Source organism: Marmota monax, unplaced genomic scaffold (assembly GCF_021218885.2).
Source record: "Marmota monax isolate L192 unplaced genomic scaffold, Marmota_monax_Labrador192_F-V1.1 WCK01_AAM20220418_F8-fsc00164, whole genome shotgun sequence".
NCBI lineage: Eukaryota > Metazoa > Chordata > Mammalia > Rodentia > Sciuridae > Marmota > Marmota monax.
The window spans coordinates 3,620,171-3,636,623 of NW_026693313.1; the positions used below are offsets into that span (position 1 = coordinate 3,620,171).

At 40.0% G+C, this 16,453-nt stretch overlaps 1 protein-coding gene across 2 annotated transcripts in view; it reads left to right on the plus strand.

The window, feature by feature from the left end:
* Window positions 1-1,548: 1,548 nt before the first annotated feature.
* The window catches only part of Tulp4 (TUB like protein 4), a 221,600-nt gene continuing 206,695 nt past the window's right edge, over window positions 1,549-16,453 (plus strand). Inside the window, exon 1 of one of the 2 annotated variants that reach the window (XM_046456592.2) lies at window positions 1,549-1,637. The gene's annotated coding sequence lies outside the window, so the exon portion shown is untranslated. Of the gene's footprint in view, window positions 1,638-1,883; window positions 1,977-16,453 lie in introns of those variants that run through there. The other variant, XM_046456591.2, reaches the window with a different exon arrangement.

Genomic DNA, 16,453 nt, shown 5'->3' on the forward strand with positions numbered 1-16,453 from the left:
TGTTGGTTCAAGAAAGTTCTTCAACTGTGTTTTCATCCTCAGTTTCAGATTTTTCATAATTTGCTCCAGGTTTCTAATTGCTGATCACTGTGTGGGGGTGGGAAGGAGGGAAAGGGGAAGAGAGAGAGAGAGAGAGAAATACTTTAAAAATGTTATATATGTATTTTTGGGCTGGGATTGTGGCTCAGTGATAGAGAACTTGCCTAATGTGTGAGGCCCTGGGTTTGATCCTCATCTCTATATAAAAAAATAAATAAAATAAAGCTATAAAATGTTATATATGTATTTTAAAGTAATTCTGCTTAGAAACTGTAAATTTTGTTTTCCCCACAGGATGTAGAATTTTATGGAGCATTAAACTGAAGCACTGTAGTAATGACATTCATTAAGAATTAGCTTTTTATATTCAAGGTACTCTAAAATCTGAATGTAGTTTTATTTCTTAAATATTTTAAAATTTAGTTTAGGGGTGCTTATATTGTTATGAAATAATGGTGAATTAGTACTTCTATCAAATATGTTGTTTATATGAACTCATATATGAAGTAATATTGTTTTAAAATTGCTGATTTTTTTTTTTTTATGGTACTGGATATTGAACCCAGAGGTGCTCTACTACGGAGCTACATCCTCAGTCCTTTTTATTGTTTTGAGACAAGGTTTCCCAAAGCCCTGGATGGACTGGTCTCCAAGTTACCATCCTCCTGCTTCAGGCTCTGAATAGCTGGGATTACAGGTTTGTGCCACCACGTTGGCCTAAAATTGCCTTTTTAAAGATAAAGATAGCTAGGTAGCATCTGTCGACATTTAAAAAATTCCAGGTATGGAATTTTATAATTTGACAGATTGAGTCCAACTTCCTTCTTTCTGACCAAATTCGCAGAAGCAGTAATTCTTAATCTGAAACTGATTTGAACTTTTGCAGATAGGCAAATAGAAAACTCTGTTGAGCACTTGCAGAGTGGCTACTATTCTTAACTGTGCCTCAATTCAAGGAAGAAAGGATGCTGGATCTTCTCTTTTAAACTACACATATGAGAACAGTCCCACAATCAGCAATGCCTTTTCTTTGTAAGGATGAAAAATGAAGGAAAAGACTGAAGTTTTCATTCCTATCAAAATATCAATTTTAATGTGGGTAAAGGGTCTGAGTTCTTGCCTGTGTGAGTTAAAATGACACTATCAAGTCCTTTCTCCGTAAGATCAACTGAAAAAGAGATCCTCCAAGTGAGATCATCATCATCATCGAAGGCATTTCAATGACTGTTTTCATGGGAAGCCACGCTGGCTCATAGTATGAGCAAACCCGTGCTCTCTAGTGGCTCTCAGTTGGAGGCACTACGTGATGTCCACTTCCGCCCCACTGAATTCAGGACAGCACACGGATCCTGACGTTGTGGGGTGTGAGGGTTTTTCACGTTCGCAAGGCTCCGAAGACCACGCTAGGCACTGTCTCGCCGTCGTGCAGCCTGGGTACAGCTGTGGTCCAGGGGAGAGCGCTGCCGGGTGCGCGCGCGCGAGTGTGCGTGTGTGTGCGCGCGCGCGAGTGGCGAGCGGGAGGCTGCCGAGGCTGGGGGTCTCGCGGGTGGAGGCGGGTGGCCCGGCTGGCAGTGGCTCTGTTTCCAGCCGCGCGCCAGGTGAGCGCGGTGGAGTTGGGGGACGGGGTGGTTGGCGGGCGGGGGTCGAGAACACCCCGCGCGCGGCAGGGCAGCGCCAACCGCCCGGGCAGCGCCAACGGCCAGCAGCGCGGGTCCAGGCGGGCGGGCTGGCCCGGGAGGCGCCGCTCGCCGCGCCGGGTCACGTGGCGCGGTCACGTGGCGCGCAGCCGGGCCGGCGGCGGCGGCGGTGGCGGCGGCCGAGGGAGGCGGAGACTTCGGCCGACACGCGGGGGGGAGGCGGCGGCGGCGGCGCGGGGCTGCTGGAGGCGGAGGCGGAGAGGCGCGGAGAGGCGCGGGGCCGCCGCCACGGCGCGGGAGGTGAGGCGGCGCGGGGGCTGCTGTCTCCGGCCGCGGCGGGCAGGGGTGCCGCGCCGTCCCGCGGGAGGGGCGCCGGCCCGGAGCGCCCCGGGGCTCCGGCGAGTGTCCCCGCGGGCCCGCCGCCGGCGGGCGTGGTGGGCGCGGCGGGCGGGCCGTCTGCACTCGGGCCGAGGGCGCGGCGCCGAGGGCGTCTGACCCGGCCCCGGGCTGCCGTGGCTGCGGCTTTGCTGGGTAGCCTTTTGTTCGAGCCCGTGAGAAAATGGTGCGAAAGCGGAGCTCGGGGTGTGCGTGCGTGCGTGTGTGTGTGTGTAAATCAGGAGGCGTTTGGCTTGGAGCCATTTTTTTCTTCTTAATTGTGGAGACAGAAAATCCCTTAAAACGATTTCCCGGGGGAGACGGGGCTGTGCTCCCCCTGGCCGCCGCACCGTCGGGATGGAGTGGCTTTCCCTCCCTGCTCTGCCCACCTCCCGTCCTCGGTCCAGTCTCCCTCCTTCCTTCCCCTTCCTGCCCGCCCCACCTTCGGTGAAGCCCGGGGAGCGAGCAGGGTGTCTGCAAAGCGGCCCGGTCACCTGTCGTGGCAGCTGCATGGAAATCCCGGCGCTTCTGCTGTCTGGAGCCTGCTGTTTCCTCTGGCAAATCGCGGAGATTCCGCTCCCAGTACCAACCCTTCCTCCTTCCCTGTGCCTCAAAACCCAGTGCATCATGCCGATGCAAAGTTTGACCCGCTTGGGGCAATTAGCAGGGAGTTGTCTCCTCCTCCTGTCACGACAGCACTTCATGGTTGAGAAGATGAGGGCCATCTGGCTTTGTGGAGAGAAATTAGGGTGATGCCCTCTCTCTGAGCTTGATGCCCCTTAGGGAGGGACCTGTTCATCCTGCCGGCTAATTCGCCCAGGTGATCCGAAAGTCTGGTAAGACTTCTTCCCCTGGGGATAATCATTTTCCCTGGCCAGGGAACCGTTTCCCGGGTTTTTCTATACGGGGACCCCCCCCCCCCCCCGTTAGTAGTTTGGTTTTAGCACAGAGGAAATTGTCTCTAAGGTTTTGAAGAGTGTAAAGATCCGTCTAGAATTCCCTTTCTTTGTTTTTCTTCCCATATCTGGGGTCTCCATTCCTCAGCTATTTGGAATTTACTTCTTGCAGGCAAGACTACAAGAATGGCGCTGTGGTCCTGGAGAGTTCTCTCCAGGTCCAGCAGTGTTGGCTTGCTGCAGTTCCAGTTTGGGATGGGTGTGAAGTGACAGGGAACTTGCACTTAGCCATACTGCAGTCCAGAGTTTGGAGTTGATCTCAGCGTTGTGCGGTGGTAGCCACATTCAGAATGGGAAATTCACACCCGTCCCCTTTTTTTGTAATAGTCTGCTGTGTGGAAATGATAGTAGGTGTTATTGAATAGCCAAATCTGATGTTTAATCCCTCAATTTAAAAAATGGTAATTTGTTTGAAAGTTATTATACAAAGAATACAGTTTTTAAGAGGACTGTGGAAGTAGCAGTTTCTTTTTCACATTGGGGAGGTGTGTAGTATTGAGTTAGAAGGAGTAATATAGGGAAAAATGTTTTTAACACATCAAAGTTTTTAGGACATGGAAGAAGAGTAGAAAACCATGATTATGATTACTCATGTGCCTGAGAAATAACATAATGTATTTACTACTGTATATTTTTAAATACAGTCCTCTTTATTTAGAAAGGATGCATCACTTTGAACTTTCTAGTTTTGATATGGAGGTATAAGAGTAGTGGTTTGGCTATTCACCTTATTTTTCCTACTAAAATTGAATTGATTTTTTTTTAACCCTTACAAGGATGGGTGGTACATGAAACCCGTTTTAAATTGAAACATCCATTGTGAATGTTAAGATCTCAAGTAATAGAAGAATGGGGAGACAGCAGCCTTCTTGCAGGCAAAATTTCAGCCCTCTCTAGGTAGTTTATAGAACAGAATACGAAGACCATGTTTTCTTTTTGGGTTTGCTGCAGGTTACACTGAATATCTGAATTTGGGAAGGTTTATTGAGTGGTTCCTGTGTGCATGGGTAAGCTAGGTGGCAATCAGTGCCTTAGTGTTCCAAAGCATTTACAGCATCATTTGAAGTCTCTGTCTTGTTCTCTTCTGTGGAGGAAGAAAGAGTGAGGACAGATTGAGTGGCCCAGCTGTGCATGTGCTTTGTAAAATGCAGTTAAAAATTGAGTGAAACCTCTGGTATGAAATGCTGTGATTTAGTTATTACATTGGTTCCTGCTGAGGATTCAGTATTACCAAAAGCCTTGCAGAAATTGTATGTTTGCCTGTAATGAGACTGCAAGGAATATGTAATTAAGAAGTCAAATTTGTGTGGGACATTGTTAATCTAGTTAATAAATTTTAACATACTAGATTTTCTTTTTTTAAAAAAAATATTTATTTTTCAGTTTTAGGTGGACACAATATTTTATTTTATATTTTTTAGGTGGTGCTGAGAATCGAAGCCAGTGCTTCATGCATGCTGGGCAAGTACACCACCACCGAGCCACAACCCAGCCCTAACATGCTAGATTTTGTATGTGGTCAAATATACATGACATAAAACTTACCATTTTAACCATTTAAAAAATTTTTTTAAAAATATTTTATTTATTTTTTTAGTTTGACACATATCTTTATTTAATTATTTTTATTTGGCGTTGAAGATTGAACCCAGGGCCTTGCACATGCTAGGTGAGTGCTCTACCTCTGACCCACACCCCCAGCCCTAAAAATTTTTTTTTTATAATTATAGATGGACAGGTATGCCTTTATATTTTTATTGTTTATTTATTTTTATTTTTTTAAAGGAAGGCATTTTTTTAATACATTTATTCTATTTATTCATTTGTATGTGGTGCTGAAGATCAAACCAGGGCCTCACATGTGCTAGGCAAGCACTCTACCGCTGAGCTATCACCCCAGCCCCAGCATGCCTTTATTTTAAAAAAAATTTTTTTAAATATTTATTTTTTTGTAGTTGTATACAATAACTTAATTTTATTTATTTATTATTTGTATAAATAAATAATAAATAAAAATTTATATGGTGTTGAGGATTGAACCCAGGGCCTTCCATGTGCGAGGCGAGCGTTCTACCTCTGAGCCATAACCCTAGCCCCATGCCTTTATTTTATTTATTTTTTTGATGTGGTGCTGAGGCTCTAACCCAGTGCCTCACACATGCTAGGCAAGTGCTCTGCCACTGAGCTACAGCCCCAGACCTGATTTTAATCATTTTTAATATATAGTTTAATGGCATTAAATATGTTTTTTCTTATGCAAGCATTACTACCATGCATATCTAAAATTTTTCATTTTCTCAAACTGAAATCCTATACCGTTAAATAATAACTTTCCATTCTCCCACATTCTCTGGCAAACACCCTTCTATTTTTTTACTTTATGAATCTGACAACTCTTGGTGCTCTGTATAATGGGAACCACAGTATCTGTCCATTTGTGACTGGCTTGATTCACTTAGCATGATGTCCTCAAGTTTTATCCATGTTGCTTTGTGGAAAGTATGTATATAGGGCTCCTTTAAAATAAAATAAATCTATGGAAATGTAGGTAAATGTTAATATAATTCTAATATGGGGAAAGTCCTCTAAGCTTCACACCAAACAAAAACTCATAAAATAAAAGATTTGGTAAGTTTTATTCCTTTTGGTGTGTGTGTGGGGGAGGTATTTGGGGGGTACTTGTAGCTCTGACTCTGAGCTACATCCCCAACCCTTTTCTTTAAATTTTTATTTTGAGGCAGGATCTCACTTAGTTGTCCAGGTTGGCCTCAAACTTTTGATCCTCTTGCCTCTGCCTCTTGAGAACCTGGAATTAATGGTGTGTGTCACTGTAACTGGCTTGATAACAGGTACAGATGACAGCCCGCAAAATTTTAAATGTCTATTGTAAAGAATAGCATGAACAAAAAGACAAATGACAAGCTGGAAAACTATGTGCAGCGTATACATTGAGCATCTTAATTTACAAAGTGCTGTAGAACTGTAAAAATCAATAAGAAAACTGAGCACCTCATTAGAAATATGGGCTAAGGAGCAGTATTTTGTTTCGTTTTTGTGGTGCTGGGGATTAAATTCATGGCTATGAGCATTCTATGCATAAATTTTACCTTCTTATGGAAATTTTAAACATTAAAAAAGTAGAGATTAGTATAATGAAGCATTGTGTCTGCTATCCAGTTTTAGCAGTTCTAAACATCTCCAGTCTTTTTTTTTTTTTAAATTGAAGATGCACACAATACCTTTATTTTATTTATTTTTATGCGGTGCTGAGAATCGAACCCAGGGCCTCCTACGTGCTAGGCGAGTGCTCTACCTCTGAGCCACAACCCCAGCCCCAACATCTCCAGTCTTATTTGAAGGATACTCCCTCTCCCCTATCCTGGGATTATTTTAAAACAAACGAAATTGTTTTGTAATTTTGTCAGTAAATATTTAAGTGCTTGTCTTTAGAAGAAAAAGCCTCCTTAAAAAACAACCTGGGGCTGGGGATGTGGCTCAAGCGATAGCGGGCTCTCCTGGAATGCGTGGGGCGCTAGGTTTGATCCTCAGCACCACATAAAAAAATAAAATAAAGATGTCATGTCCACCCAAAACTAAGAAATAAATATTAAAAAATTCTCTCTCTCTCTTTAAAAAAAACAACAACCTGGGCACTTTGCTTGTAATCCCAGCAGCTGAGAAGGCCAAGGCAAGAGGATTACAAGTTCAAAGCCAGCCCCAGCAACTTTGCAAGGCTCTAAGTAACTTTAGCAAGACCCTGTCTCTAAATAAAATATTAAAAAAAAACCAGGCTGGGGGATGTGGCTTAGTGGTTAAGTGCCCCTGGGTTCAATCCCTGGTACCAAAAAAAAAAAAAAAAAAAAAGTCACAATACTATTATCTGACCTTAAAAGAATAATTTCTGGGTTTTGGTTGTAGTTCAGTGGTACAGTGTTTGTGTTTCAGCACTGAAACACAAATTAATATTGTTATTTTTTATTTTTTAGTTATAGGTAGACACAATATCTTCATTTATATGGTGCTGAGGATTGAATCCAGTGCCTCACTCATGCTAGGCAAGTGCTCTACCACTGAGCCACAATCCCAGCCTGAATTAATATTTCCTTTTTTTTTTAAACTTTATTTTATTTGTTTATTTTTTTGTGGTGCTGGGGATCAAACCCAGGGCTTTGTGCATGCTAGGCAAGCACTCTGCCCCTGAGCTACGTCTCCAACCTAATTTCTTTCAATTTAAACTTTTTGTCATGAAATCTTATATGTCATTATTTGAATTAAGACTGAAATGAGGGGCTGTGGCTGTGGCTCAGTGGTAGAGTGCTTGCCTAGCATGAGGGAGAACTGGGTTCCATCCCCTGCACCACATAAACAAACTAAATGAACAAAAATAAAGATATTGTGTCCATCTACAACTAAAAAAATATTTAAAAAATCCAAATGAGGTCCATACTTTGAAATTGGAGAGTTTGTTTGAAGTTTATTTTATTTTAACCCATAGGGTCTTTATTTTTCTTTGCAAGTTTTTTTTTTTTTTTTTTTTTTTTTTAAATACCAAGGATTGAACCCAAGGGCACTTAACCACTGGGCCACATCCTCAACCCTTTTTTATTTTAATTTTTTAAATTTTAAGACAGCATCTTACAGTTGCTTAGAGCGCTGCTGAGTTCTTGAGGCTGGCCTCGAACTTGGGATCTTCTTGCCTCAGCCTTCCGAATTGCTGGGATTATAGGTGTTCTCCACCATGCCTGGCTCTTTCCAACTACTCTTCTTTTTTTTTTTTTTTAATATTTATCTTTTTTTAGTTGTAGTTGGACACAATACCTTTATTTTATTTATTTATTTTTATGTGGTGCTGAGGATCGAATCCAGGGCCTCACACATGCTAGGCAAGTGTTCTGCCAATGAATTATAGCCCCAGCCCAGCAACTATTCTTTTTTTTTTTTTTTTAAAGAGAGAGAGAGAATTTTTAATATTTATTTTTTTTAGTTCTTGGCAGACACAACATCTTTGTATGTGGTGCTGAGGATCGAACCCGGGCCGCACGCATGCCAGGCGAGCGCGCTACCACTTGAGCCACATCCCCAGCCCCAGCAACTATTCTTGATCATTACTTTGATCTGTGGATTCACGAGGATTATAATTTTGTGATGTTCTTATTCTTCCATTCTACTTAGTTAGTAGCTGAAATATGTAAGTATATATAAGTCAATATATAAGTATGTAAGTCAACATGTGATAATTAACTCCCTTGGTCATAGATTAGGAAGGGTGAGGAAATAATCTTATTTCTCTTGATTTACTGGTTTTCAAAGTCATGAACTGGTCCCATAGCAGCCTCCAGTGGTCATGGATGAGGGTTTTTCCTTTCTTTTTTTCACCTTGGGCTGGGATTGAACATATGTCGTGCTAGGCAAGTACTATACCACTGCGCTGTGTCCCCAGCCCATTTTCCTCTCTTTAGTATCATTTTGAGCTCCCTTATTCCTTATTTTAGCACATACGTTGTCTCGTGCAGTCCCTCCTCCCCCCACTGGGATTGAACCCAGGATGTTCTAATACTGAGCTACATCCTAAGCCTTTTTTATTTATTTTGAGACAGGATCTAGCCTTGAACTTGTAATCCTCTTGTCTCCGCCTCCTGAGTAACAAGAGTAGCCAGGATTACAGGGGTGCACCACTGCACCCAGCAATTGTCTTTTGATGCTGAAATTGCTCATCTCTGGAGAGACACATCTTACTTAAGTTAGCACCTGAGTTCCAACATGTTTTCAGTAATCTAATAGCTTCCTTGCTTTCTGATACAATAAGATGTTCTAGGCTTATCTGGTATACTTCCTATTTCAGACTTGGAATTAAAACAGACCACTTTTAAAAGAAAAATAAATGACAATTAAACACATTAAAATATTTAATTTCACTGGTCATTAAAGAAATGAAATTAAAAGCAAAAAATAAGATATCATTTGTAATGGACTGAATGTTAGTGATCCTTCCCCTAAAAATCTTATATTGAAGCTCCAGTCCCCAATGTGATAGTAGTTGGAGATGGGGCGTTTAGAAGTAAGGATGTTTAGCTGAGGTCATGAGGGTGGAAGTTCATGGTAGATTAGTGACCTTATAAAGAGGACACCAGAGAGCTTGTGCTCATGTCTCCTTCCTCCACTAAGGAATTCATGTGAGTGCACCTTGAGATGACAGCTCCCTATAAGCCAAGAGAGAAAGCCAGGATGACACCTACCTTGCTGGTATCTTGATCTTGGAATTCTTGCCTCCCAAACTGAGAAATAAATTTCTCAGTTTAAGCCACCCAGTCTGTGGTACAGTTGGCTCTTTGCAACTTCAAGTTCCATATTCATAGATTTAACCAGTATTTCCCAGATCGAAAACATTTGGGAAAAAAAAATCTCATCTATATTAAACATGTGTAGACTTCCTCCTGGTCATTATTCCCTGAACAATACAATATAGCAATGATTTACATAGCATTTACATTATTAGGTATTGAAAGTAATCTAGAGATGATTTAAAATATATGGGGGCTGGGGATGTGGCTCAAGTGGCCTGGCATGTACGGGGCACTGGGTTCGATCCTCAGCACCACATTAAAAAAAAAAAAAGATGTTGTGTCCAACTGGAAACTAAAAAATAAATATTAAAAAACCTCTCTCTCTCTCTCTCTCTCTCTCTCTCTCTCTCTCTGTCTCTGTCTCTCTCTCAAAAATAAAATATATGGAGGATGTGGTTTGGTTATATGCAAATAACATGCTATTTTATGTAAAGACTTTGAGCACAAGTGGATTTTGGGATCCACAGGGGGTTCTGGAACCAATTTTCTGTGGGTACTTAGGAATAATTGTCTTTTGTTATGGCAGCCTGAGCAGACAAAGATATCATTTTTCAGTTATTTGCTGGCAATTTAGACCGAAATGGACATGAATTGATTTGCTAAAACTTAATATCAAGTATGATATTCTGTTTTTTTGGTAATCTTAATGTTTGGACATCTCCCTGTGGAATAGGAATAAGGGTGATGGTAAATTCCAGGACTGGTGCAAATGAAGGGAAATCTTTACTCTGAGACACAGTAGAGATAGAAATTACTCATTCTAGACGACTGCTGTTAAGGTGTCAAGTGTAAAATGTACATGGCCTTTGACACAGAAAGTCTTTGTTTAGTAGGAATTTATTGTAAGAAATAAAAGGAAAAGTTAGCAAAGATAGATATACATAGTAAAGAACTGGAAATAACCTTGAGTAAGGAATTGATTGGATTATGACATGTCCATTGCATGTAGCCTTTGAAAATAATGATATACATTTATATTAATTGGTCTGGAAAGATGTGTGTGATATATTATTGGGTGAAAAAGGCAGGTTATAGAGCTGTAGGCATAGCACTTAGATAGGGTATAGGCATAGAAAATTCTGAAGAAGCAGACTGATGGCTTCGTTCTGAGGATCTAGGCTTCAGGAACCAGTTTTTGGGTAGTGCTCAGGTCACCATGTCTAAAGGACTTCACCAGCTGGTTACATTCTCCTGTCATCAGATTTAGATTTTAGATTTCCTGGAGGAAGTGTATGATTGGTTTACCTTGGGTAATTTGCCGACTCTTTAGCCAGGCATGTGTGTGCATGCCTGTGTGTGCGCACGCGTGTGTGTAGCACTGCTCTTAAATGTTCACAAAGACCATCTAGGATAGGTGAGGAGTCACAAGGAGAGTCGAAGTGTATTTAACTAAAGGAAGGGGAGGAGTTCCAGGGAGATGAGGAAATAGAAGCCCATCACTTATTTAGTTAAAATAAATACATTCTATGAGCAGAAATGTTGAATTGATTACCATATTTTCATAAAATTACTGCCAAAAGATAAACTTGGGCTTTCTTTTTCCTTTAACTGTCCCTTTAACATGTTAGGATTTATACCAATGTTTTAGCTCTGATTTTCCTTTCATAGAAGATGACTGGTCAAAATTAAAATTTTTTTTCATAGGTTTAAAATATGCTGTTTTTTTCAATTTAAATATAGTTAACTCAGAATCAAATGTATTTTTCTGACATCAGTAAATAGGAATAGCAGTCTTTGTACTTACATGGTGTAAAGGATATTCACCCTTGAGAGAAAAACTATCTTGATATTAGAATGAAGACTGGTGCCCCCAGTGGTCTCACTACTCGTGCAGCTGAGGTAGGAAGATGGCCTGAGCTCAGGGGTTTGAAACCAGCCTGGACAATGAAGCAAGATCCTATCTTGAAAGAAACACAAGAAAAGATATTTCTCACTTAAAAAAATATTCTTTATATCATAATGGATGTGAAAGGATATGGAAACATCATGTGAGGGATTATATTTTTAGGATTATGTCTGCTTCTTCAGTAATCTTAATATGTGGGCATCTGTTCCCACTTTGGAATGGGAATAATAGAGCCACTAGGTTAAAGTTTTTGTAGTATCAGATCTAGTAATGTCTGGTTAAGGCTAAGAATTTGGTCCTTTGAGTGAATAACTTTTATGAAAGATGTCTCAGCCTTCACTTATGTCTTCGCTATTGATCTGGTGAGTTCCTAGTTGGAACATGAGGTTCAAAAGACACTTGGTATCAGCTTTCAAAAAGCTGTTGCTCACTGTTTTCAAATTCCCACTCAACAGTTATAGACAGATGTCACTGGGTTCAGAATTTTTTCAGCCTACCGGATGTTCTTTTATGCGTTTCTTACCAGCAAAGAAAGGAAGGTGGGTTTAAACTTCTTGAGGCAGTTACTCCTTTGATTTATGGTTGTGTATAGTTTTTAGTGGAAAACTCTTTCAGTGTTCTCACTGCTGCCTTTGGCTACCAAGAGTACATTTTACCTTCCCTCAAAAACATGTGTCCCGTTACTGACAGCTGTGGCAAAATAATAGAGTCAGAGTTCCTCAGGCAAACAGCAGGCTGAGTTATTGGTGCAGTGACCATTTAAAAATTCGTGAAAAGTTGATCAGTGGCAGTTTTAGCATATGCCAAGGATGTGCAGCGTTTCCTTCACACAGCAGACAGCCTGTTAGCCACATGGCAGGTGGACAGGTGTGGCTTCAGTGATCAGACTGTTGGAGCCTGCATCTTGAAGGTAGGTCTATACCAAGGGCTTGTGACCCTGGTCAGCCACAGCTGCCATGTTAGGTGGCCAGAGTTACTGTTTAGAATCATTAAGTAATCAGACTTTAACTGAATTAACGTTTGTCAAATTAAAGAAGAATGTCTTTCTTTTTTTCTTTTTCTTTTTTTTTTTTGTGGTGTTGGGGATCCAGACCAGAGTCTCATACATGGTAGACATGTACTCTACCACTGAATCACACCCCCAGCACCAAAGAAGAATATTAAGTAATTGAAGTAATGTTTGGATTTAATGTTTTGGAGAGGAGGAGGTTTGAGGAGGTTGGATCTTGAGAAAAGCCAGGTGGATGAGTATGGTTGACACTCAGGTCACATTTTCCAGCCCTTACAAATAATTTGAACATTTTCCATTTTTGTTCTTGTCATCTTTCCCCATGAAATGAGAAACCTGGCCTTTTGTTTCATATGTAGAAAGTTTAATGAAATAAGTTCTGTAATATTTGAAATGTCTGGAATAAAACATAGCAATTCTTTTTTTTTTTTAGTGTTTATTTTTTAGTTTTCGGTGGACACAGCATCTTTGTTTGTATGTGGTGCTGAGGATCGAACCCGGGCTGCACGCATGCCAGGCGAGCGCGCTACCGCTTGAGCCACATCCCCAGCCCAGCAATTCTTAATAAAAGATGGAAAGCTCAAAATTTGCTTATCTTATTCCATTAGTAATAATTTTTAATACTGTGGCAGAAGCAAGAATGAAAACGGCATACGTACAATTTTGTCTCCTTATCCAGCTTAGGTTGTGAGAGATTGGAAGAAATTAAGTAGTGTAGGATTGGGGTACTGCCCAGATCACGACAGTTACATTACAGTTACCATTACAGCTTACTCTACTACGTCAGTTCCCAGCCTTTTTTGGATTTATGGCATCTTATTTGTGTTTGCATCTTCCTTCTCCTCACGACTGTAGAGGATACAACAGCCAGGTCTCTGTTATCAGCGGAGAGCAGAGTACTAATAAGTCCACATATTATCACCACAGTTAGATTTTATCTAATTATATCAACTTTTAATTTTAAATAATGACTACCAAACCCTTTCTCTGAACCATTAGCAAACTGCATGATTACATTGCTAGATGAGATATATTTAAAATTTTTGATCAGTTGAAATATTGTTTGGAAAAATTTTGTGACACAGTATAAAAAGTGGTCGATCATAATGAGTGAGATTTAGATCTTTTAAAAATTTTTTTTAAGTTGTTGGTAGACCTTTTTTATTTATTTATATGTGGTGCTAAGAATTGAACCCAGTGCCTCACACATGCCAGGCAAGTGCGCTACCCAGAGCCCCAGCCCAGATTTAGATAGTATATGCATTTTTGTGCAAGAAACGTAGAAGAGAAATGTGACTTATCATTATAGATCCCACCTCAGCTAAAAAGGCCTTTCTTTACCGAGGTATGTAGAGAATCAGTAATTTTTATGAAGTGCTTCAAAATCAACTTTATGTAAGTTTAATGTAATAAGTTTATTATGAAATAGTATCAGATATGACCATATAGTTCATATGACTTTTTATTCCAAGAGCCTTAGAATTATCATTTTTTTCTTCTCTTTCTTGGATTCTTGTGTTTCCAAATAACTGGTCTCCTTAGATGACTGGTGATCATATAAATAGTCATTCTCTTTGGTCATCCTTCACCTAAGTTCAGATGGTAAAGTTCTTCCTTGTTCATGATCTATTTCTCGGTGTATACAGTATAGCCAAAACTTGGGGGAAATAGGGCAAGCACTGTCAGGTGAATGATACCAATAATCTCTGGAAGTAAATTTTAAGCCAATTACTTCAACCGTGCAATTTTACTTGGTTATTATCAAACCTTTTACTAGATTGTTAATGATGAACAAAATTGGTTTGAGTTGGAACTCCTTTGGTGCTAATGAGCAGTAAAGTGGACCGACCCCAAGGTAGATGTCGGAGTCTGGATTCATTCACAAATTAGAGCATGAATGAGCCCCTAGAAGCTAAGATTTGGTCCAGTTCCTTTCTCTTTTTGTCTACCTGTTCATTACCACTTAATTTTATTTTGAGAGGTGAACCATCTTATAGCAGTGATTTGTCTAACATTAACTGATGAAGATAATCAACTAGGACTAAACCTTTAGCTACCGAACTTTTATCATGGTCACACTATGTTCTGTGTGAAAATATTGTTTCTTCACTTGTATGCTATTTAGTGTGTGGACATTTACAAACTCTTTCTTCTTCTTCTTTTTTTTTTTGTAATACTGGGGACTGAACTCAGGGATGCTGTACCACAGTGCTACATCCCCAGCCCTTTTTATTTTATATTTTGAAACAGGGTCTCACTAAGTCACAGAAGCTAGCCTTGGACTTGTAATCCTCTTGCTTCAGCCTCCTGAGTAGTACTTCTTAATTTTTAATATGATGATTATATGATTAATATTCTTAATATGATTCTTAACTACAGCTTTATATAGATTATATGATTAATATTTTTGATATGATTCTTAACTACAGCTTTTTATAAACTGTGTGTTTATGGGAACATCTTGAAAGAAGTATATTCTGTATTCTAGTTTTCTGATCCCTTTTAAATTTAAAAGCAGAAATAACAACCAAAAATTACTAAGATTGCTTGGCTTTTAGTGTAAGCTGCTAACTGTGTTAGGGGTAACTGTATTTTATTTCCAAAGTGCTTTTTTTTGAATATGTGAATCTCTACATTCCAGGGGCTTCAGACGTATGTTGAGTGCTTTTCTCTTCTATTCAGGTTGATTGGCTAGTGCTGAAATTTGCATCTAGTTTGGACAGTGCAGTGTCTTTGCACCGCTTAGTCTTTCCTCAGGACTCCCACTTATGATTTGACCTGGTCATTACTGCAGGTACCAAGTAGCTAAGCTCAATATGTGGGCTTCAAAGGGAAAGATTTATATTCTAGAAGACTATTTTGGAATGGTCCGGCAAATTCAACAGGAGGTAGCCTTTGGCCAGGAAAGCTGCATTGAAGCTGCAGGGAAGCTACTTTCTCTAATAGAAAGTTTGGGCTCTGGGCAGTCAGAAGCATTGGATCAATTCGAAGAAATAGGTGGTTTAATGAGATTCTGAATGTGAATTTGGACATATCATCTATTTGAAATGTGTGGAAACAGTTGTAGCATATAGAGCTTTTTTTGTTTAAATAAGTGTACTATGTTATGGAATGTACTATGTCTGCTACATTTTTTTATAAGTATATTAAAATATTTTTAGTTTGTTGGCTGGTTTTCAACTCTTAGTGACATATTTTTATATATTACAGTTTTTTTCTTATGTAGTCAAACCTGTGATCTGTTTTTTAAAAATGTTTTTTGGTTGGAGATGGATACAATACCTTTATTTTATTTATTTTTATGTGGTGCTGAGGATTGAACACAGTCACAGTGCCTCACATGTGCCAGGCAAGTGCTTTACCACTGAGCTACAACCCCAGCCCTGTAATCTGTTTTTCATAGTTTCTACTTTCATGGTTCTTAGAAATCCTCTTCCCATAGAGTGTCAAAACTGGCTTCCTTGAGGAAAAGCAGAGGCCTTGGTGGGAGAGATCTCTTTTCATGCTGGGCCTTGCATGCCATGTTTGAAGATTTTGGTCCTTATTGCAAGAGCAGATCTTCCCAAGAGTTTTAGTACTGGGATGAGGCACAAGTACAGTGAGCTGTAGTTAATTGAAGCTGCTCCAGCTAAAGAAAACCTTGACTTATAGTCCAGTTTGATTTGCTGAGCAGGCAAGTAAGCAACTGGTGATTAAGGCCCTGGAAATTATCAGGTGTGTCTAGAGAGCATCAAAGAGTGTCTTTGTATGGAATCCTATGAAGTGATCATTTTTTCTTCCTTTGTGTATGTGTGTGTGTGTGTGTGTATAAGAGGCAGATTGTATGCTTTCTGCCTTAGAATAATTTGTGAGTGGAGTGTCATTCTCTTGGTCTTTGACCATTTAAGTTAAAAAATTACAGCCAGGAAATCTATGTTGGGATAAAAACAAAACAAACAAACAAACAAAAAAACAGGATAGAGGTTTCATTGGATGTACAATTTTAAGTATGTATTAGTGTATCTGAAATTGAACTTTTTGCATCTCCAAAGGTTTTCTCCAGGTTTGCTGTAATAAGATCTGCTCTGATTCTTATACATATGGATATATTAGCAAAACTGGATTCCATCCCAGTGTAATCAGGCAGGGAACCATATAGTGGAACTGCAATGAAAAGCTACAGTATTCCTATAATTATATTAGGATGTGATGTGGTCCCTCCCTATGTTTATTAATTAGTGGAGTTATAATGAGACTCCTTATGCTTT